The 22,772-nt window shown below is 53.0% G+C and overlaps 1 non-coding gene and 1 pseudogene across 1 annotated transcript; one reads left to right on the top strand and one right to left on the bottom strand.

Moving 5' to 3' along the window:
• The first annotated feature begins 472 nt into the window (after positions 1 to 472).
• TRNAA-AGC (transfer RNA alanine (anticodon AGC)) lies at positions 473 to 545 on the top strand. Its single transcript has one exon. It is a non-coding gene; the product is annotated as a tRNA-Ala (tRNA).
• Positions 546 to 9,774: 9,229 nt separating this feature from the next.
• On the bottom strand, positions 9,775 to 21,260 carry LOC105066735 (annexin A8-like; annotated as a pseudogene).
• Positions 21,261 to 22,772: the final 1,512 nt, after the last annotated feature.

Genomic DNA, 22,772 nt, shown 5'->3' with positions numbered 1-22,772 from the left:
CATGCCTGCTGGAGGGTGAGAGGTGGCACCTGTGTGACGTGATCTGCTGTCTTTGCGCTGAGCCATGCTGAACACTGAAAGGGGCCCTGTACGTGAATGAATAGAGCTGACTCTCAGGTTGCTTCCAGTGTCGCAGAGACGGTGTGCCAGCAAGTGCTCCCTGGTGGATGGACAACGGCCTAGTCGAGGCCGATGTAAGCATCAGTGTCCGAGCACATGGGCTCTGGAGCTGGACATTCCTCAGGCACAAAGCCTGCTTCTGACACTGAAGTGCTGGGTGGCCGTGCTCTGAGTCATGTATCTTCATCTGTACAAAGAAGAGGACACCTGTCTCACAAGGTATTTGTGGTCATTAAATGATATCAGATTGTTGAAGTATTGGAAGTATTGAAGTATTGGAAGTATTGTTGAAGTATTACCTGACAGCAGGGATTACTGTTATAATTATCGTTGGTACAGAAGCACAGGCGGGGGAGGGTGTAGCTCAGTGGTAGAGCGCGTGCCTAGCATGCACGAGGTCCTGGGTTCAATCCCCAGTACCTCCATTTAAATAAATAAAATAAACATGACTACCTCCCCCCCAAAATTTAAAAAAAAATTAAAGAAAAAAAAAAGCAGCACAGACAGGCCTCTCAGCTTTGCCTTGGCCCACAGAAGCTTCCACAGAGAGGCCCTGTTTCAAATTGTAAGTGGCACACAGACGGTCTTCAGTAGAAGACAGAGGCCATTCAACACAGAAGAGGACATTCTGTCGCCTTGGTTAGGGAAATCTGAACTACAGATCAGAAAAAAAATATTAGGGTCAACATTCAAAACCACTTTCCTGAAATAAAGGAAGACTTGAATTGACTGAAAGGGAAGTTGATACAGAGTGGTCAACACTGACACAGATCCTAATAGATGAATGTTTGACTTCAGAGAAAAATATTTTAAGGGTGTCCAGTGAAAAACTACCCCTTTAAAAGCCAAGTTAAGAAAGAATTCCCAAAACAAACAAAAAATCTCATAAAGACTCAAACCAAGCACTTTAAGAATGGCCACATGACCTCGGAAAACATGCTCTTCCATTAAAACGATGAGAATACTGGCAAAAAAATTACCGAAATCAACTTTCTCAGAGCTCTGGAAATAACCAAAAGCTTTCGACAATCTGATTGAAGAGAAATGGCTAAATCATGGCAAGAATAGCAAGTTTAATGTTGTTTGAATTTGCCTTATTTCCAGCCTCCTCTCAAGCTCCATGGTAGACTTGAAAACCAAAGGACTTACAACCATGGCAGCTGTGAAAACCAGCAGCCTGACTGCCACTGGAGAGGACAGAATGGTTTGGAGCTTTCCAAAAGATCCCATCCCAAGAGAACTATTGTCACTATTTGCTCTGACAGTTTCCTGGAAAATCTCCCTTCTTAGGGATTATTTTATTTGACATGGCTCGGAGCTTGTTCTGTTCAAACAGCTGTAATTGGCCTTTTGTCAAAAACAATCAGCAGCCTGGGGTGGTGATACCAGTTGGGGCTAGTAGGAGGCTGATCAAAACACTCAAAAGGAAAAACTGGGGAATAAGATACTCACAAGGCTTGGAAAAGCGTATTCCTAGAATTCTAGAAGGCCTCATGCCTGGGCTGAGGTTACCCAAGCCCAAGAAAGACCTGCATTGGCCTTAACCCCTGACTGACCCTGAGGCTCTGAGAGAGCAGGAAGTCAAGCCTGAGGCAGAGCTTTAAGTTGCTTGCTGGCGTATTGAGGACAGACCCCCAACATACACTCCAAGTTTCATAGAAAAGGTCGGAGACTTAGTGGTTCCAGCATTAAAGGAAATCTCTGTCCAATCATTAGCTGACCACTAAACCAACCAAGGGGTTTTCATATTCTTTGTCATTAAAGGTTATTACAAGATATTGAATATAGTTCTGTGCGCTATACAGAATAAATTTGTCTTTTTATCTATTTTTATATATAGTGGTTAACATTTGCAAATCTCAAACTCCCAAATTTATCCCTTCTCACCCCTGTCCCCCGGTAACCATAAGACTGTTTACTACGTCTGCAAGTCTCAGAACGTATTCACCTTGTACCTGGAAGTTTATACTCTTTGACTAAGAGTTGTAGGAAATCTTAAGCGTTCTTCCATCAAGTTCCTTCTTCGGTGTGTTTAGTGAGTACTTTCTCCCAGTCCTAAACTTGTCTATTAATTTTCTTACTGGTGAAGTTTAAGATTTTGGTAAGGTCTAATTTACCAATGCTTTCCCACTGTAGTTTCTGCCTTCTGTGTCTTGTCTAAGAAATATTTTCTTATCCTAAGTTGGTGAAGATATTCTGTTTTATATGCTTTTAAGTTTGTCTATGATTTATCTCTAATTTTTTTTTACCAGATGCATATGTTGCATTTAATATTAAAACAATAACTAATTAAAGAAAAGCATGTAGGAGTCAGTGGGAGCATTACTGGCCTTGAAGCCCAAGGTGTATCTTGGTTGTGTCCAGCCAGGTGGCCTTGGGCAGGTCCCTCCCTAGGGAACAAGGTGGCCCAAGGGGTGAGTGCAGCAGTGACCCACTGAAGGTCAGTGCACGTGTGTGTTTTTGTGTTTTTTTTAAATGGAGGTACTGAAGATTGAACCCAGGGCCTCGTGCATGCTAAGCATGTGCTCTTCCATTCAGCTATACCCATCCCCCTAAAGTTGTCTTTTTTGTGTGTTTTTTGTTTTCAGCTAAGTGTTTTTGAAATCTAATTGAAGAAACTGCTCAGCAGTGAGGACACATGACACTCCAGAAGGCTGATGTACAAGAAAATGCGGAACTCCCAGCGCCCAGTGCGAATGAGGGCCAGGGGTTCCCCTCCACAGCCTGGGCAGTGGGTGTCGCCCCCAGGCAGACATTTAGCCTTCCCGCTAGCTGGAGTCGGCCACAAGGGGGCACTGTGACAGCAGGTTTCTAGGCCAGTTTGGTGCTGCCTGCTGCAGCCATGCAGGGCTGGGACCTACCTGCTTGTGCAAGGGTGGTGCTGGCTCTCTGGGGTCAGAGGAGGCTTTACATGTCATGTGCGGTCACACGGGGAGGTGGGGAGGTGGGGAGGTGGGCAGAGCAGTGACTTCCCCTAAGGTGTAGAAGGTCTGCCCCAGCTGGTGTGTTCCCTCAGAACACAGACCTGGGAATGGATCTGTCAGGGGGACAGAGGCAGCCCGGGAAGGGAGGAGGGGCTTAAATGAGGGGCAGCGTGGGACAATGCGCCCCAGTCAGACTGGCACAGGGAGACATGGGGACCAGGACAGAGTCTGATGTCTGCAGTGGGTCAGTCCACCCTAAGTTAGGAGGTGATGGCCTGTGTCCCACCAGGCAAGGGGCTGAGCATAGATGACTGACTGCTGTTTCAAGTAGAATCAATTCATGACAGGGTGCGATGAAGGTGGGGAGTAGGGAACTTATCTGTGGGGAGCTACAGACAGCAGACCCAGGGGTAATGGGGTAGGAAGGCCACGGTTCACCCACGGGCAACCTGGTCACTCCAGCAGCAAGGCATTCTGGCAGTAAGAGGACTACTGAGTGTCAGAGAGGAAGGCTTGGCTGTAAAGCTATGGCCCTGGGTGGGAGCTGACTGGCCCAGACAGAGTGAGGCGGGCATGTCCAGGCAAGCTGAGTGTCAGGCACTCCTGGGGTGTGGGTCTGAGAGATACTGATTGCAGTTCAGCTCTAGAGCACATCACAGAACCGTATAAGCCCTCATCTCCAAGCCGGTGGCCCCAGAATTCCATCAGTGCACAGCCCGAGGGCTGCATCCACAGCCAACAATGGGCTGGCAGGGGAGGAAGGTAGCCACAGGTCACTGGGGCATCAGATAGGGTCCACTTTGGCCCAATGCCATGAGGGAACTTGGACACTTACACAGGGTCGTGGAGGTCCCCAGAAACTCACACCCAGGCCCAGGGCTCACAGAGCTATTTCAGAATTCGTGGGCTGAGGGTGAGAGCTGTGGAAACCAGCATCTGCTCCTCATCACAGGGACAGAGATGCAGCGGCCTGGCGCCACATCACACCTGCGGAGAAAGACCCCCCAGGGCAGGACAGGAAGTGGCCAAGGCCGCCTTCCTCCCTGGCAGTCATCCCCTGGACGACAAAGTGCTAGGCTGCGAGGTTGGGGGAACGGCTGGCTGCAGTTGCAGCAGCTTCAGCGCTGGGCTCCCTGCTTCCGGACTCACGCAGGCGCGCTCACCTGCGGCAGTGCTGTGGGAACTCTCACTGAGATCTGTCCCGGATGCCCCCGGCCTGACCCCTTAAAGGCTCCCGTTGTCCCTGCAAACAGCTTGGGCTTCTCAGCCTGATAGCTTGAGCGCCCTGACTTGCCCCCGACAACTTTTTTATCTTCCGATGCTCCCGCCTCCAGTGGCATGAACGTACCATGTCTGATAGAGACAAGTCTTCTTGGTCTGTTTCCTCCCTCTGTCTGGAATGTTCTTCCCGGCCCTGTCTAACTGATAAGCACTGAGATATCCTCTGAGACCCTGCTCAAGCATCACCTTCCTTGTGAAGACTTCCCTGACCAGCTCCAAGCTGGTTGCAGGTAGAAGCCTTGACTGTGGTAACAGACAATGTACGGTTCTGACCACAAATCTATCCCATCTTTTGTTTCTTACCAAGAGAATCCAATTTTTTCCCAAGTAGTCAACCCTCAGCAAAGTTACCCTCTCTGAGTTCAGGGATAAACTGGAAAGAGGCCACGCCCAGCATGCTAGCCCATCCCCCTGGGCAGCGAGAACCCGACGCTGGTGAGTGTGTCCTGCTTCTGGCCATTGCCCACATGCCCCACGGGACTGGCGGTCGGGGTGGCGAGCTCTCACAAAAGGGCTCAGTCAAGGACTGGTTCTGCTGGGCTTGTTTGCCATCACAGTGACAGAACCTGAAACAGGGCTTCCCTCCTCGGGGGAGTCAAAGGTCCAGTGCATCTTCTGAGAATCAGAGACGATGAAGGATTGGCTGGGGCTCACTGGCTGTCAGGTTTTCTGTCCCCTCAAAGTCTATGCTCTTCTTTGTTGTCCTTCATCCAAAAACCTTCACTGAATGTCTGCTATGTGCCAGCTGCTGGCCGTTCACAAATGAACAAAACCCAATTCCTGCCTCAAGACGTTCACAGCTTTTCGGAAGGAGGCACACAAATAGGTAACTATCTTCTGATGCCATCAGGGCAGTGATTCTGTGTAACAGAGAGACTTCTTTTTTTTTTTTTTTTCTTTTTCTATGAGTTTCTTTTTTTTTTTTTTAACTTTTTTTATTGAGTTATAGTCATTTTACAATGTTGTGTCAAATTCCAGTGTAGAGCACAATTTTTCAGTTATACATGAACATACATATATTCATTGTCACATTTTTTTCACAAAGAAAAATACCATCTGAGATCATTCGTATGTGGAGTCTGAAAAAAAAGAACATAAATACTAAACAGAGAGACTTCTTTATCGCTCACAAGAGCATCCACTCTGGATAGTATAAGCCAAAAAGGAATTTGTGAAAGGTCTTTGGATAACTCACAGAATCCTGTGCCGAACGAAAATAATGTCTCAAATCAAGACTCGTAGGAGGGGGAGGGTACAGCTCAGTGGCGGAGCACATGCCTAGCATGCCTGAGGTCCTGGGTTCAGTCCCCAGCACCTCCACTAAAAAAAATCAAATAAATAAATAAATAAACCTAATTACCTCCCCCCTGCCAAAAAATAAATAAATAAGGAATCAAATCAGACTGTAGGACAAACTCTGAACTCAGTTTACTGGATCAGGTTCTGTGCTTCCCCACCAGGCACTGCAATGGTAGAAAACAAATCCAGTTTCAGAGATTGAGAAACTGTGGATCTGAGGATAGTGGGGGAGTGCATGAATATATAATGTCTTCTAGAGAGTTAGAGAACAAAACAAAACAAAATAGCATTTTTCATTAGAGAGCTACAAGCAGGGCACAGATACCCTCTTTGCTGAAATCAGAATGACTAGACCCCCAGCTATCTTCAAGAACACAGATATGTAAAAACAAACAAACAAACAAAAGGAACCCTAAGGAGCAATTGCAGAAGTACCTTAGGGATGTGTATATCAGAAGTTCCCCAAAGCTTATTCCAGCAAAACTGATTTGGAGGTCCAGAGGACACTGCCAGGGTCCTGGCCAAGTCCCTTTGCCAGCTGGTGCCCCCTTCTCCAGCTGCCAGGAGAGCCAGCTAGTAACACCTAGCCAGCCCCTTCTCAGGAGAAGGCCCTCCGCTAGAGTGAGCCACCTCAGAAGCCACCGAGCCCCTCGGTGCTCTAGCTGTGACCCCAGGAGGAGAGAGCGTCTCTCTAATCTGAGGGGGACCTCCTGCTTCCACCTTGGGGAACGGGGAGCACTCCCTTCTGCTCCATCGTGAGTGATGGGTGAACTGCATGGTTCTGGATTCGCTTGCTGGGCACATAGTTGGACACAGCTGCGTTTCCTGGGCCGTTTCATTGGCTGCCGCTTTTCTGCAGGCTCCTTTTGGACGTGTCAGGCCAGTTTGGGGGCAGGTTGCAAGGGAGCTCTCAGCCCAGAGGACCAGCTTCCCAGAGGATTACAGAGCAGAGGGATCCTCTGAGTCCCTTCTAAAGGTCTTCGGCAGGAAGGGACTCAGTGTCTCAGCGCTGGAAGAAAGTCCAGCGTGGGACTTGAACAAAGCGAAGCAGAAAAGGAAGGAGTTTAGAAGAACCATCCCTCGGGTGACAACAGGCCCACTCAGAGTGTCCCCACAAGGAGATGCCCACCTGTGTGCTCAGGTCTGATCAGAGGATTTCAAAGTCATATCCACTGACAAACTGAATCGGTTTGGTCACCACTAAAAATCCAAAGACACTTAGATTCCAATGTTTAAATCTTTATTATTCTGGAAGCACAGCACAGGCACCTCAGCATCTCCTCTAACCGCTTGCTGTTGCCGTTGGGTCAGGATTAGAGATGTTCCAGGCTTGGGTCGTGGAAGGAAAAGCTGCTAATGGGATGAAGGACCAGAGAAGCCCGAGCTTCTTAGAACATGGTGTCCTTGGGTCAGGATGTTGATTTGCAGCTTTCTGTCGGTAGGATGGTAAGAAAATTTTTCTCCTACCTCTGGCCTGATATTTTAAATGAAGCCAGTGAACAAATGTTAGTGATGGCCCAGTTGGCCTGGATACATGTGTTCCTTTCTCAGCTGCCCACAGGTATGTGCTATGAAACAAATGGGCTCTCACAACCTTCTCTGGTTGCCTGAAAGAGAAATATCTCAGCTGAGAAGCTTACTTTAAAAAAAAAAAAAAAATTAGCATTTTATTTTGGGAGGGGGGAGAGGGTAAGTAATTAGATTTATTTATTAATTTTTTTTTTTTTAATGGAGGTACTCGGGATTGAACTCAGGACCCCGCACATGCTAAGCATGTGCTCTACCACTGAGCTATACCCTCCCCCTGAGAAATTTATTAAAATTCCGTGTTCCCTGGTCCTTTCTCTGCAGATCCTGATCAGTAGATGAGGGTGGGGCTGAGTTTCTCTGTAACTTGTGCCTAGGGGAGTCTGAGACCCAGGCTGAGGAAGCTTCTGTGCGGGAAGGAAGAAATGATCCCCAGCGCGTGCAGACCCCTCAGGTTGAGGCATTTGTCCGGCCAGATCTATGCCAAGATATTGGCCGTGTGCTCACCTGAAACTGACTTGGGAGTTCGGTGGAGGTAGGAGCCCCAGGCTGATCCTTCCCCCTGGGTCAGAGGAACTGGCTGGAAAACACTGGAAGCTGGGAGCTAGAAGACTGAAAGGCGTGCTCTGGCTCCCCCCACCCCCACCCCCACCCACGGCCAAGGTTCAGCAAGCAGGATCCAGTGGCCCTGTCTTCTGGGCCTTTGCACTTGTCCTTCTGAGCCTTCAGCGGTCGTTGCCCACCAGGTTCAGCAGGGCATTCTTGTAGTCACCACTGGTGTCTTCCTGGGGACAGGAAGGACACTAGAGTTAGAAGGTGGTGGTTGTGGCATTGGCCTGGTTTGGAGTCCTGTCCCTCAGGAGCAGCTGCTCTTATTCCTAGGAGTCATGCTTCTTGCGGGAAGGCCTGGCACATTCCTGGGCAAGTTCCTACGCCACAGGCCCCACACGGGGTCACCCATCTTTCCTTGTTTGCCATTTCAGGCAGTTCCTTTGTGTCTCCTTTTGATTCTCTTACGAACTGCAGGAGGGCTTACTGTGGCCAATGAGTCATAGAAACAGTTCTTCTCTTGAGCGAGATGGGCATTTTGGTGCCCCCTTACCCCATCTGCTGCCCCAGAGGGCATCCCCATGTTCCATTCAAGACCCAGGGGCACCCAACCATTCACTTATTCAACATGATCCATCATTCATTCAACACCTGTTATTGCAGATCTGGGACCCGAGGCTGAAAGCAGGGGGCCCAGTGTCCCACTTGGAGGCAGATGGTGCAGTAGAGAGAGCCTGGGCTTTGAGCCCACGCAGAACCTGGACCACAGCTCCATCACTCACTGACCCCGTGGCTGAGTTAAGTCTCATCGTCACTCTGAGACTCAGAATTATTTATGAAATGACATTGATGATGATATGAACCTTGCTGAGATGTGGCGAGAATTAAATAGCAGGACAAACATGAGCTTGGCTGCATAGCAGCTGCTCACATGGGGTCAAGTGACGTTGGCCGCCCAGTAGCGTAGACCCCAGAGGTCGAGTGGCTGAACCCCCTTTCTGTGGTCTACCAGGCCCCCCCAGCTGTTAGGCAGGTCCTGACAGGACTGGCCAGCCAAGGATCTACACACAGAGCCGGGGGAACAGGAAAGCTCCCTTTTTATGTGATTGAGGAAAATGGGACCGAGAGAGGGTATTGGATTTCTTCAAGGCCACTCAGTAAGTGAGAGGGCTGGGGACTAGTTCCGCTTTTTTATGCTCCACAGCAGTTTACGTCTCATGGAAATTACCTAATTCCTTAACTGTTGTGTCAAGTTTGCTTGTAAAATCATTGGTGCCTGAAATTTTCTTGGAGGTTTTAAATATGTTTTTTCTTTTTTTCACTACTTCCCAAAAGATTTTTGTAATATAGTTTTTTTTAAAAGCCATTCATTTTGTCTACCTTCTCAAATACATGAGTATAAAGTTATAATGGTATTTTTATACATTTTTCTATTAATTTCTATGCCAGAGTTTTTAATGCTGGTATCACTGTTGGAAATCATTTTTGCTCTGATGACGTCTACAGGGAGTGGTCTATGCCAAAAAGAAAATATTTGGTCAACTTTTTCACAGTTTCTAGGAAATTTTCTCTTTAGGTAAACTTTAGGTAAAATCTAAGAGGGTGGGCTTCATGTAGGTTTAGATAAGGGGCTAAATTAGTGATTATGCACTAATTAGATTAGTAAATCTCCATAATGAGGTCTACATGTTAGTTGTGTCAAAAGTAATCATTTTCACCCAGCAGTGCTTTTGTCCTCCTGGAGTCTGACCGTGGCTCTGTCTAACTGGATTGATGAGAAGGAATAGAAATCTTTCTGATGCCTCAGAGACCATGTGTGGTTGTAGGAATTCATGATACAGGCTGGGACTGTGTTGGGAAAGCCAGCGCTTTGAGTAACACAGCTGCCCTAGCCTGCGCTGATTTTCGCTCAGCCCTCCTAAAACAAAACCAAGAATAATTTCCACCCCTCCCACCCCCACCTGCCTACTGGGCCACTCTGAAACGTCTTAAAGCAGAAATGTCTTTTTAATATTCTGTAAGCTACGTGTTTCTTGGGAAGCGTAGTGAACAATAGATGTTTCAGAATGACTGGAGACCTGACTTAATAGCCAGTGAAGACTTGGGGATATATTTCTCATGATTTGACTTCTGGTAATGAAGCTGTCAAGGGCTCAATTGGCATTAATGGCCGGAAGAGCTATTTCTCATGAAGTGATAATCACTCTGCATTCTCTCGGCTCCAGAACTTTCACTAATTGGAATCAAGTTAGGCAACCCACTGGAGCCCATCTGATTTATCTCTGTAAAACTTTGCTGCCAGAACTACTTAAATCTGGATGGGACTGCCACGCCTCGATTCCTGCTAAACTATTTACTCTCACTGACTTTTCAGATACGGTTCTTTCTGCAAGGATTCAGTGTGTCATTTTCAAAGGGGCACCCGTAAGTCAAAGGCAAAGCTAACTTTCTGTGTGAAATGTCCAGGGGCCTCCACTCCCCTCCAGGCTGTAACCACACCCACCTCCTTGCTGACCCCTGCACACACCACATGGCAATGCAAGGGTCTGATGCCCACTGTGAAGGGACGGACACCTGTGACTTAGGACATTAGCTGCGGGATTCAGGTTTCCCAGTAAGGTCTGTTTCAAATTGGTGTTAGAATTGGGAGAACTGGGAACTCGTGGCTTGCCATGATCATGCTGCTGAGGTCTTGCCGCACATCTTCTTGAACTGACACTTGGTGAGATTTAAGTCAATCTCACTCCTTGAAACGATGTTTCTTATTAGGGTGCCATCCCGAGCCCCTGCTCCCTGGACAAGACACAGCAATCAACCATGACTTCTGTTTTTTTTTTTTTGTTTTTTTTTTGGTGGGGGTGTAATTAGGCTTATTTATGTATGTATTTGTTTTTTAAATGGAGGGACTGGGGACTGAACCCAGGACCTCGTGCGTGCTGAGCATGCCCTCTACCACCGAGCTGTGCCCTACCCCCAGCCATCACCTTGTGCCTTTGTCCATCTCTGTGATGATGGACATATCTATGTTGGGTCCCGGGGGCTTCCATAGGGGGTGGAGACACAGGAGTGAGCCCCTGCTTTAGCAGTGACGCACTGAGAGGGATGCGCTAAGGGATCCCTTGATCTCCTCTCACTCACTGCCCATGTGTCTCCCTTATTAGAAGCCAAATGCCCCCAAATTGCAGTGTGTGATTGGCCACATCAGATTCTAGACACAAAATGCTCACTGCTCCAGGAATGAGACCGCTTCCTAGGGCAGCAACATCATGAAACCAGCTTAACTGGCCGACCCACAGGCAGGACCTTCCCGCTCACTTTTATCCTTGGATACTCTCATGTCAGAGGGAGCCACGTGGCCAAGGGGATCCCACGTCCTCTGCCATTCCCTGGCCAGATGTAGCCAGAGACCCTGGGGCTCCGACTTTAGGTGATGTTAGCAACCATCAATCACAGAAGGTAGGGACCAAGGAATTCATCTGACTGTCTGTTTTCCACTGTGATTCTAGTGGAACCAGACCCTCCACGAGTGTTTGGAACATCTGTGAGCAGCTGGTGCAGGCTTTCAGCCAGGCAACCCCAAACCGGCAGCTGGACACACACAGGAAAGTTGAGTTGCCACGTGTGGCCATCCCCCCTCCGAATGTGTCTGTTCGAAGTGTGCCTTAACCTCCTGGCAATCCTGACCTGTGCTTCCTCAAGGAGGCCACATGGACAGTTACATACAAATAAAGTTATACATAAAAAGGACAATTGCACTGGCTTGGGCTCAAATCAAGGCTCTATTACTTCCCAGTTGCGTGACCTTGGACCGCAAGCCTTGGTTTCACCGTCCCTAGGAGGGCAGTTACGACATGGGTTTCACAGGGTTGTGGTGAAAGTTCAGTGCAATGAACACCTGGCAATACACCTGCTCACATCCAGCCTTCGGGAGGTGCGGCTTCCCCTCCCCCGCCTCGGTGTGCCCTCTGACCCACGACAGGCTGGGATAAGAGGAGACCCAAGTGTCGAAGACTTGGGTGGTGGCTCTGAGCATCCTGGCTTTGCCATCAGTGCCGCATAGGGTTGGGGGTAAGGTGCACAACAGACAGATCAGTCACCTTCATGGCGTAGTAAAGTCGCTCCGCAAAGTAACTGGAGGTTCCGGGTGCATTTAACTGGCAAACAGGAAAGTTGTGTTAGCAACCAGAGGTTGTAGGCGGCATTGTGTATGTGTTTGTTTATTTAAGTCTTGCCTCGAATCTTAAGTGTTAGCATTGTGTAAGTCTTAGCCTACTTTTTTGTGCCCTGCCTCATCTTAAAATGAGAGGCTTTGTGTCAGGAGGGGTGGGGCAGGGAAGGAGGCCTTGGGCACCGGATACGGGTGCAAAGCCCAGAGCAGGCAGACAGAAGGGTGAGGATGGAACACACTGGGGCACACGGGGCTGGGCTGGCCCACAGAGCACAGCTCCACCCAGGGGAGCTCCTGGGCTTTTACATGCCAGAGCCGGCTTCTCCAGGAGTCCAGCCACTCAGCTCCATGGAGGAGCCACTGTTATGATGACCTCTGGCCTGTAAGTGCCCGCTTTATACATCACTTAGCAGAGGGCCCCTGCAGCCTGAGTTCCCCTGTGGCGGGTGGGGCTGGGCCCCAGAGCGCGCAGGTGCCCGGGCGTCTGCTCTCAGGCTCGCTTCATGCACGGTGTTTCCGAGACTCGGGGTCTGGGTGGGGAGGTTGGCGTTTTAACCCAGGCGGCAGAAAGAGTGAGGGCTTGGAGGGAGGTGGGCATGAGTTCAAACCCCACCTGATGGCACTGTGTGCCCTCGTGACTTGACTTCCCTGCCCTGCTCTGTCCTCGCCTGTGGAATGAGTGACGGGAGTCTTCGAGGAGAAGCAGACGGGAGGCGCCCAGCACCCGAGGGCACCGCATGGCTTCACCTTTCCCTGCCCGAAGATTTGTTTAAATTGGATCCAGGGGCTGCCTTTGGAAGCTGGGACTTGAGTGGGGGCACGCTTAGATGCTCACACAGACTGGATTTATCACGGCAGTCAAAGGCGGCTGGGGAGTGTCAGCTCTCCCAGTTCACCCTGGAGACTGGGACACGTGGTGCAGCTCTCCTGGCTTCCTGGCTGCTTGGCACCAAATGGGGGACCTCCTGGTGTGGAGGTGACCTCGGCTCCATCTTGGGATGGAGGAGGGAAGTCCCCTGCCCTGGGGCTCGGTTCTTCACTCTGCACTGACTCTTCTCCCTGTCACCTCAGCGTTCCAGTGTCCTGGGTGAAGGGGCCATGCTGAGAGGGGAGCTGGAGTGGAGGCTCACCTTGAAGGTGAACATGGGACCCAGTCTCTTGCTGCTGCACCCTGGGCCCTTTGCCTTTGGTGCTGTCCCAGCACGGAGCTCTGGGGCCGGCGGATGCACGTGAGTCTGAGCACGGGGCTCCGTCTCTCACCCACTGTGAGCATGGCCTCCTCCAGCGAGCCGTGGGCCTCACCCCTGATGCTGTGCTCAATGCTCTTGTTGGCAACTTTCTGATACTCCTCAAACACTGTGGAGAGAGGCCTTCTCTTAGGGGACATGCGCATCTCAGCATGACCTGCCCCCCCAGCATCTCAGATCAGAGACTGCACACCAGTGCACCACCCCTGACCTCCAGTGGGTTGTCGGGGAAAGGATGCAAGGCTCCCTGGCTCTCTCTCCAACTCCGTGACTTGACAAGGCCACACACTGGATATTCAGTGTGAAGGGAGAGGCCCTGTGGCCAGAGTGCCTCCACCCCGCCCCCACCGCCCCTACCGGGTCCCACCTGACATTGCCTCCCTGCCTCCCTTCCCCGGTACCTCTCATCAGGTGCGTGACACTGTGTGTGCACAGGATGGTGATGAATTTCATCTCATCAGTCCTGCAAATCTTCTCGCCCACTGCGTACAGATCCTGGCATTGGGACACCCACAAAACACCAGTAAAGGTGAGCAAGGGGGTGAAGGATGGTCCCTCGTCTACCCTCCCAGGTCAGCATGCTCCTCTGACTGATCATCTTTTTGATGGGAGCCCGCTATCCCTGAATGGTTAAGTTCTCTTCTTGATACTGGGCTCTGCCTCTGGGCACCTCCAAGCTCTCTGACAGCAGGCAGACCTATGGAAGGCTGACTGCTCGCATCTGAGCCTCAGAGACCCAGGGTCCCTGGGTTTGTAGGCTGTTCCTGCCAGAGCAGAGCTTCAGCGTACCCTACCCAAATCAGTCTCCTTCTTCTTCTACACCCTTATTTTCCTCTGTAGACACCAGAGGGTCAAAGCCTGCAGAGAGCTGAGCTGGGTTCCAGCCTACCATCAGAGAAAACCCCCACGGGCAGAGGGGCTGGGTGAGGCACCGGCCCGCCTGAATCTACATGGCAGAGCATGGGACCAGGTGGCCAGCAGGGTGGAAGCTGCTGAGGGAGGCCCCCACCTGTGCATCTTGGAGGGCCAGTCCTGGGTCCATGAAGCCGCTCAAGTCATCCCTGCTGCCCTGGGAACAGAAGAGGTGGCTTTGTAAGGCGGGAGCCTGAGCAGAGCCACTGGGGCAGAGGGCAGAGCTGGGCCAGAAGGCAGACAGTTATCCTCTCCAAGCCTCGGCTCTCTCTCATCCGAAAAATGAGAGCAGTTAGGGATGCCTCGTAGGGAACTGGGGGGTTCAGTAAACTAAGGTAAGCAAAGTGTCTGGCCTGGGGCCTGGCGGAAAGGACCTGCTCAGTGACGGGCCTTCTCCTCCCACTTCCCCGTGCCCTCGTGTGGCTGAGTCAGGAGAGGTGCGGGGGCCCTGCAGCGAGGACCCTGTAGCCACACCGGGAGGCATCAGTGTGCACCGATGTCTGGCCACCACGCTCTGCATGCATTATCATGTGTTTACCCAGCACGCCGAAGCCTGGCCCTGTCCTGTGGGAGGTGGGAGGTGGGAGGAGGGACAAAGGGTCCAGGTGTGTGCTCCCTGCCCTTGGGGTTTCCCGCAGGGCAGGAAGGAGGAGGCGCCGGTACGGCAGCTCCAATGCAGGGAGACAGCCCCTTGGCACAGCACACAGCGGAGCCCAGCCTGCGTCTCCGGCATGTGGGAGAGAGGAGGGCATTCCAGTTTTAGGGAACAGGACCAGCAAAGTATAGAGACAGGGAAACAGCTCAGGGTTGGGGCCATGGAGCAACTACAACGGAGCAAGTGAAAGAGAAGGTGGGAAAGGAAGACCGGGCCAGATGACAGAAGGCGGGACCAAGCCGGGGCTGTAGGGGGCCATCAGAAAGTGTTCCAGGTAAAACACAGGACGGTGAGTTAAATCTGATTTTCAGAGAAACAGTGCATCATTTTTTTAGTGTGAGTATGTCCCATTTACCCCATGTTGCCAGCGGGCTGGGCTCTGGACAAGGGCCTGGTCCAGAGTGGGGCTGCGTCCCAGGCTGTTTCTGGCAGCGGTGGTCCCCACGGCCCCCAGCACACGGGGCCCCCTTTACCTTGCCAAACTGAGCCTTGAAGGGCTTGGCGATCTCCTGCCGCTAAGCATTGCTTCTCTTTGTGAGCACGTCGATGACGGCCTGCTCATTGGTGACTGCAGGGTGCACAGCGTGAGCACCCCCACTGCCGCAGGGGTGGGGGGCTGATGAGGGCTGGGGAGGAGGGAGGGCAGCTGCTTGATGGCCAGGCAGTGGGGGCACATCATCTGAAGATCTCCAAAACCTGTGATTTTCACAGCGTAGACAAGACAGTCAGAAAAATCCCTCTGTCCACCCTGCCACCCACACAATGTTGGGGGGTGGCCCAGGCCCAGCCTCACAGCAATGGACTCTGAGGACCCTCTGGTCATCTGATATGCCCTGAACATCACCCAGCACCTTTGGAGCTCAGGCGGGACCTCCTGCCCTGACCTGCCTTGTGCTGGTGGCTGTGGGGGAAGAGGGTCCAGAAAACTGGCTCTGAGCCCTGGCCCAGCAGCTGGGTGGGCTAGAAGCCTCATCTCCCCCAGCCCCCGCTTTTTCCTTTGGAAAGTGGAGACGATTATAAGATTTCACAGGAAGTAGAGGGCTGAATATGCTTTCTAAGCTCATCTGGGAATGGCAGTTTTTGTTAATGCCCTAATTTACCAGTCGGAGCCAGAGGGTAAATCCTGCCCGGGGTGGTAAATCTGACATGAGGGCTGTCTGGGCCGGGCTACCCACATCCCCTAATCCCAAAGGCTTCTGGCCTGCCCTTTCAGATGCTGGAGACAGGATGGAGCCGGCCCTGCGGCCCACCTAAGTTGGGGGGGAGCTGCAGCCCCTGCGTGGCTAGAGCCCCCTGGGCCCAGGTCAGCCCCGCAAAACCCCCAACATCATCCCATCCAAAATTCACCGTGACACACAGGGTCCAGGGTTCTTGGGGCCATTTTACAGGTGAGAAAGCTGTGACAGTGCGGTGAAGTCCTTCGCACAAGGACACCCAGGAACACACAGCGGATGTCCCCCCTCCCTCACCCCCGTTACTCACAACCGCCTTCCCCCTCTCCTTGGTCTTGGGGGTGTGTATAGACCTGTGCTGGGGAAGGTGGGGCCTGTGTGATTCTCTGAGTGGCAAGAGTCGGTCACAGAGGATTATGGGGAGGCCCCCCCTGACCAGGCTGCCCCGGTATCCCTTCTCCGGGGCTGTGAGCAGAGCGGGCAGAGCCCCCGAGAGTCCCTGGGCCCCGGTGGTAAGGCAACTCACCAATCCCCTCCATGGCTTTGCAGAGGGTCTCTGCGTCGGGGTCTGGGTTGAAGTGGGGACTGCCCTTCACCGAGACACCCTCCTGTTCAATCTGCAAGAGAACCCAGGCCCGCTCAAAGCCGGAAGGCGGGGCAATTTGCAGCCGATCCCGGCAGGGTGAGCACCAGTTTGGCCCATGCTGACCAGAGGCTGGGACTCTCCATCCATCCAGGCCCTGCCCACCCTCCCTGGGGGAGGGGTGCCTGGGAGGCCGAAGCTTCTGGATGTGCTAGTTTCCAGCAGGTGTCTTGAGGAAGGGGCGTCTTTGTCCATGTTGCACTTAGTGGCCACGTGGCCCTTCTACAGAGGTCCCACGTGCCTATTAGCCCCTTGGCCAAGGGGAGGCCTATCCTGCCAGCCCGGCCCTCAGGCTGGAAGGAAGTATCTCCTGAGGAGCTGGTCAGCACAACCTGGCCACCCTAAGTGGTGGAATCCCAGCTCTCAGCGCCAGCGCCAGCCCCGGAGAGTTGGGGCTTGCAGGCTCAGACAGCACAAGGGAAGACCTCAGAGGTGGCTGGTACCGGGGCCACTTACAGAGCCACTACGCTGACTGTGGGGCATCAGGAAGAGGGTGTAAGACTGGACACCAACCTTCAGTGTCGGGGGCCTCGTCTCCCTCCTGTGTCTCCCACGGCCAGCTGCCCCGTGGGGACCGCACACCCGGCAGTCCTGTGCCACGTCTCCTCCGTAGCGCTGGGTCCTTAGATCCTCAGCTGGACATTTGTTTTCTCCTTACTTGCATTTCGTGGATTTTTGTGATGAACATTGTCTTGAAAGAAAAAAATAAAAACAACCCCTAAAATAGGGGGGATGGGGTGGGGGTGAGGGGCTGGGCCTGAGAGAGGACCAGCTGGTGTTTGCTGGGACACCAGAGAGGTTTTACTGGGGCGACAGGGCATAGCAGTCCAATCTCCTAGGAGGCCTGTGAGGCTAGATGGCCTGGAGATGGCCACTCAGAGGCATTAGCTATGTAGGGAACCTATTCCATACTTAAGGGGACCCCCCACCACCACCCAGAGACCGTGCCTGCCCAGCCTGCCTGGGAGGGATCGCTGGTTCCCCTCATGGCTCTGTGGGACTGCCTTGTCTCCTCTGCAGAACGGCTCCTTGGTTAACAGGCTGGCATCAGCCAGAGCCACAGAACCTTTCCCATCCCTGCCCCTGCCCTGGGGCGTGGGCTCTGAATCAAGCTGGGTCTCTCCCAGCTGGTGCCGTCTGAGCAGGCCCAGCCACCCTCAGCTCCCTCCAGCACCATCGGCCAGCAGCAGGAAGGGACAACCCTTTCCAAAGCTATAAGGACAGTGATCGAGAAAGGAAAGTCTTCATGGAGCTGAACACGCGGCCTGGGGAGCGTGCAGACGAGGTTGGGAAGCCAGGCGTGGTTTGAGCTCACTCTGCCCTCTTCCTGAGAAGTGGGTATTTACCAGAAGGCAGAGAGCCAGGGCACCCAGCTGAACATCCTGCTAGCTCATGGCTTTTGCAAGACTACAGGCTCTTGGAGGCAGAGGATTAGGTTTAGGGGAAAAAAAAGTTTGGTGCTTTGAAAATTGTGAATTAACTAGGTAAACAAAGTACCCCTGCCCTTGACTCCAAATCTCTACTCCAGATCTTGCCTGAGGGCTCCTGAGACGTGTGCCCTGCAGAATTTCTCAGGTGCAAATGAATGACCCCTCTTAAGTATGCAATTTGGGAGAGGGGTGGTAGACGAGGGAGGTTGGAGATGGGAATTGAGTTTGAGGGAGACTCAGAGATCCTTCCAGCGGAAGGGAGTTTAGTCCCATTGCATTTGGTCTCCCACTCACCTGTTCATCCACTCCTTCTATCTGCCCCACATCCACTCATTTTCTCTTCCACCTATCCTCCCACCGAGTCATTCATCCATCTGTTCACCCCTTCTCCACCCGGACATCCCACCACCACATCCATCCACCCCTCCATCCATCCATCCAACCACCCAAACACCCATCCATTCAGTCACCATTTCCATCCTTCCTCTTTTTCTTTTTTCCTTCCTTCCTTCCTTCTTTCCTCCTTCCTTCCAGGCCCTGGTTAGATCCTGAAAATACAGCGCAGCCTCCCATCCATGGTTTATCTGTAAGGATATTTCTTTTGAGCAAAAGGTAAGAAGTCTTTCCATAGCTTTTGCTCGAATTTCAAATATCTGGTGACAGATCTTCCTACTTTATTTCTTAGCACTGTGTTCCACAGAAGAAAATTTTAGAAGTAATTCCTTGTGGAAATTTCATCCAGAGAGCCCGTGTGGTCCCAGATGTGGCCCAGCTGTGGACTGGCATACACTGCCTCCCTTGGATGTAGCACCTGAGGGAATGCAGGTCATCGGGGAGAGTGGGGTCATCTGAGACCTCAGTGCTGAGCTCTGGGGGCCCCCCAGGAGGGGCTGCCCCTCTGCTCTTTTCCCCAGGCTGGCATTCCGGGGCCCTGCAGCAGTGACTGACCACGCTGTGTGTCCCAGTCACCATGGAGCGGGCCACTCAGCGGGTCTGAGGCTGGGCCCGGGTGGCCGTGTCTGTAATAGGTCCCTGGGGCTGTGATCTCACTGCATGGAGAAGCCTCCGACTCCCTTCCTGTGATGTGGCTTTAGGGGGAAACAAGACAGTTTCCTGGCAGTCCAACCCCGGGATGTCAGCATGGTGTGGTGGGGCTCCAGGTTTTCGATCTAAGGCCCCCATGCTGGAAGGAGGACCTGCCTAGGCCTCTGCTGGGCCGTGCGGGGTGGGCTAGTCCAGACAGGAACATTTTCTCTGGAAAGGTGACTCAGCCAGTCAGTGACTCTACATCCATAACGTGTCTGTGATGCTCTCAGGGGAGCTGCCACACGCCTCGGCCCTCCCTCGTCATGGGGCTGCCCAGGAGAACCTGGGAGACGGAGCTTTGTCTCCACAAGGAGGCGCAGACAGGGCTCCGTCCTGCAGGCAGGCCTCCTCGAGCTAACCTTTCAGCCCTCTCGGGTCCTGGTCCCGGGCTGGTTAGGGCCTCAGAGGTCCTTTGTCCTTCCCTGGTACCTCAGCCAGTCCCAGGTGGGGTCTACCTGGAATCTTGCTGCTCATGGGTCGTGAGTGGCTGAGGCCCATGGGGTTTGGGCTCTGGCATCAGGCCGCTCAGATTCTAACCCAGGTGCTAATGCTCACTAGTGTGACAGCCTCGGGCACCGTCTCAGCCTCCTCGTACCTCCGTTTCCTCGTCTGTGGGTGAGGATATTAGTATCTATAATGCAGAGGTGGCCCAAGGCTCAGGTGAGATATTGCACGTGAGGGGCGTAGGGGGATGTGCAGCGCACAATGGCTGCTCAGTGAGTGTCATCCTTGTCCTGCCACATTGGCCGGGTCCCTGCAAGGAGGCTTCTGTCTGCCTGGCTGGGTCGGGCCCCGAGGATGGGTTTCTGCCCCTGCCCCACTGGGAGCAAGGCCACCTGGGGCAGCAGCTGACTTTGGAGTGTCCAGCACTGGGCCCTCCCTGCCACATCTGCCTCCTCAAGACTGATTCCCATCAGCCAGGATGAAACTGCAGGCTGCCCTGGCCCCTTGACCTGTCCCGGCAGCTTTGCTGGGGCCAGACTTGGGGTTGCCCCACATTGCCCCTGGCTTCCTCTTGGTCCCACCTGTCCAGGGCCGGTATGTCTGAATCTGAGAGCCCCTGGGTTGTGACTTTTGTGACAAAGAGACTTCCTGCATTAGGATAAGACTGAGTCACCCACCAAGACTCACAGAAGGCCTGGGAGCTGGGGCAGAGAGAGATCCAGGTTCATGCTAGACCCCTGCCTGCTCCCTGTGGGACAGAGCAAGTCACTAGATATCAATGAGCCTCGGTTTCCTCATCTGCAAAAATGGAAAGAGCAGCCCTGATGTCCCAGGGCTCCCTGGGGATGAAGGGAAGGAAGGAGTGCAGAGCGTGCGACATCATGCCTGCCCAGAGGACCTGCTAGTCGTCTTCATCCCCCTTTTGTGTTTTCAATTCCTTAGCATTAGACCGCCTCAGGCTCAACCCCATATGAAACACTGCTGAGAATCTGTTCATTTACCTGGGACACGGAGACTTGGGGACAGGGTGTGCTGTCCTCCCTAACTCAGCCCATAGGTTTCACTCCTGGATTTCAACTGCACAAGGTCCCTGTGGTCCAGGTCGGTCCCCCTCCTGTCTCCTGAGGCGTGGGCATCGATGAGTGCTCCAACCTCAGCCTCTCAAATCAGGTTGCTCTCCAGCTTAAGGTCCTTCAGTGGCTTCCCATTGCTCTTAAGGTGGAGCCTGAGCTTCTTAGCCGGCCGTGCGGGCCTCCGTAGGACCCAGCCCTGCCTGCTTCTCTAGCTCTGCCTACATCTCCCCCTACCCTCTACCTTTCCGTCCAGGACCCTCAAGCCAATGGGAGCTACTTCTCTTTAAAGTCAAGCTTCCAGCTCTTCTGAGCCTTTGTATGTACTGTTTTCTCTTTAAGGGAACACCTGCCTGATTCCTACTGGAACACCTACTCATGGGCACACACCACGCATGCGCACATGGCTCAGCCATGACTTCCCCCTCTCTTCCAGCAGCCTGACCCCTCCCCACAGGCATCCTTCCTCTGGGCTCCCCCAGCCCCTCAGCTTTCCTGGGAGCATTTCAAGGCTCCTTTATCGCCCATCTCCTCTGTTCCCATCCTGGCTGGACATGAGCGCCTCTAGGGCCGGAGCAGTTTCTCATCTTCCTCCCCAGTCGGGCGGGCAGTGCGGTGCCCAGCCAGGCAGGCAGCAGAGTGTTGCCTGAGCCGACCTCCCTCCAGACCATCGCTTGCGGGCACCCTCCGCCTCTGCTCGCTCTACACTCACCCAGGCTTTCCGCCAGGCCATCTCGTTCACTTCGCTGGTGCCTCTCCCCAGGGAGATGAAGGTACACTGGTCAGCCCTCCCTCCACCCAGAGACTCTGCAAACAGACTTACCCCCTACTGCACTCAGAAGAGCGGGTGCTCCGGGCTGGGCGTGGTTGCACCGGCAAGCAGGCCCCAGGCCCCACCCAGCACCACCCCCAGCCCCAGCCCCCGGGCTCTGCTTGACGCTCGGCCCTCCTGTGGCTCTCAGGCCCCACCCAGACACCAGCCTAGGCCTGCCCTGTGGAATCAGGTGGAAGATCCATGTAACATACTAAGAAATGGAAACTCCAATGTTTAGATAATTTGCATAAGTCATACTTTTTGTGGGAAGAGGCCGCAGGATCCCCAAGGCCCCTCTGACTTGCCTGCTCTGCCTTGGACCCTGCAGGACAAGCTGGCTGCCAAGGGAGGGAGGAATCTCCCCGGAAGAAGTGAATTTTTTCCTTTCTGGAGTTTGCCCTCCCTGGGGCCCCTGCCTAGATCATTCCTCGGCACCACTTTCCCCTTTCTGCCCCTTAAGCTGCCTTTCAGGGTGAACCTGTGCCTCAAGATGCCCCGGCAGCCCCTCCATCCTGGGGAGACACCTCAGGGCCTCCAGCATCCCCACTGCTTCCGGAGCCCGAGGGAACAGCAGCCCCACAGAGGTGTGACTGTTTCACATTCAGTGAAGCCTTTCAGGGTGTCAACGAAAAACCAATCAGTCGATCTAAGAAAGAAATGGAAAATTTTATTCGAGGAAAATTTGAGGATTATAACCTGGGAAGAGCATCTCGGAAAGCTCTGAGAACTGTTCCGCCTGTTAGAATTCAATTGACATAAGGTTTTTGAGACAGAAGGCTGCACATGAAATGAGGTATTATTGACCGTTTACACAATCCAGAGCTGAGCATCAGCGTGGCCCCTTACAAGGTCGAGCAGGAATGCTGTCTTTTAAGGAGTTGTCCCGTCGTTGCTAGGAGAAGGTAGCTCTTGCTAGTTGAGAACATATTTCTGCCGATGGGAAGACTGGTCGATGTGTGATGCAGATGCCCCACGCACAGCAGCTGGGAGATGAGGTCAAAGGAGAGGGAAAACTTTTTATGTTGACATTTTTCTCATCTTGCCATAAAATGTGAATTTTATTTCACATGGGTTACAGGTAAGAACCGTCCCCTCTGGTTTCCTGACCCTGGCTCCAGGGCTCTCTTCTCTACACCCAGAGTGTCCCCAGGCTGTCCTTTTGGACATGTGGGCTGGAGTGGGTGGGGCTGGGGCCGGGCCAGCATGCAGAGGGGTGGGGAGACAGCTGTGCTGGGGCGGCAGCCGCTGCCCAGAGCTGCCGTGAGAACTGGGGATCGGTCACCACACAACATTGCGAGATGCCACCAGAAGAGGAAGATTGCCGTCTTGGGTGGCAGGGACTGACAAATCCCCTGCTTGTGGCCCCACTCTCCTTGGGAGCCTTGCAGGCCAGAACTCAGGCATCCTCACTGGTGAGCTTTCTCAGGACCC

The sequence above is a fragment of the Camelus bactrianus genome, chromosome 11 (genome assembly GCF_048773025.1).
Source record: "Camelus bactrianus isolate YW-2024 breed Bactrian camel chromosome 11, ASM4877302v1, whole genome shotgun sequence".
NCBI classification, from domain to species: Eukaryota; Metazoa; Chordata; class Mammalia; order Artiodactyla; family Camelidae; genus Camelus; species Camelus bactrianus.
This window is presented reverse-complemented; position numbering and strand designations above follow the sequence as displayed.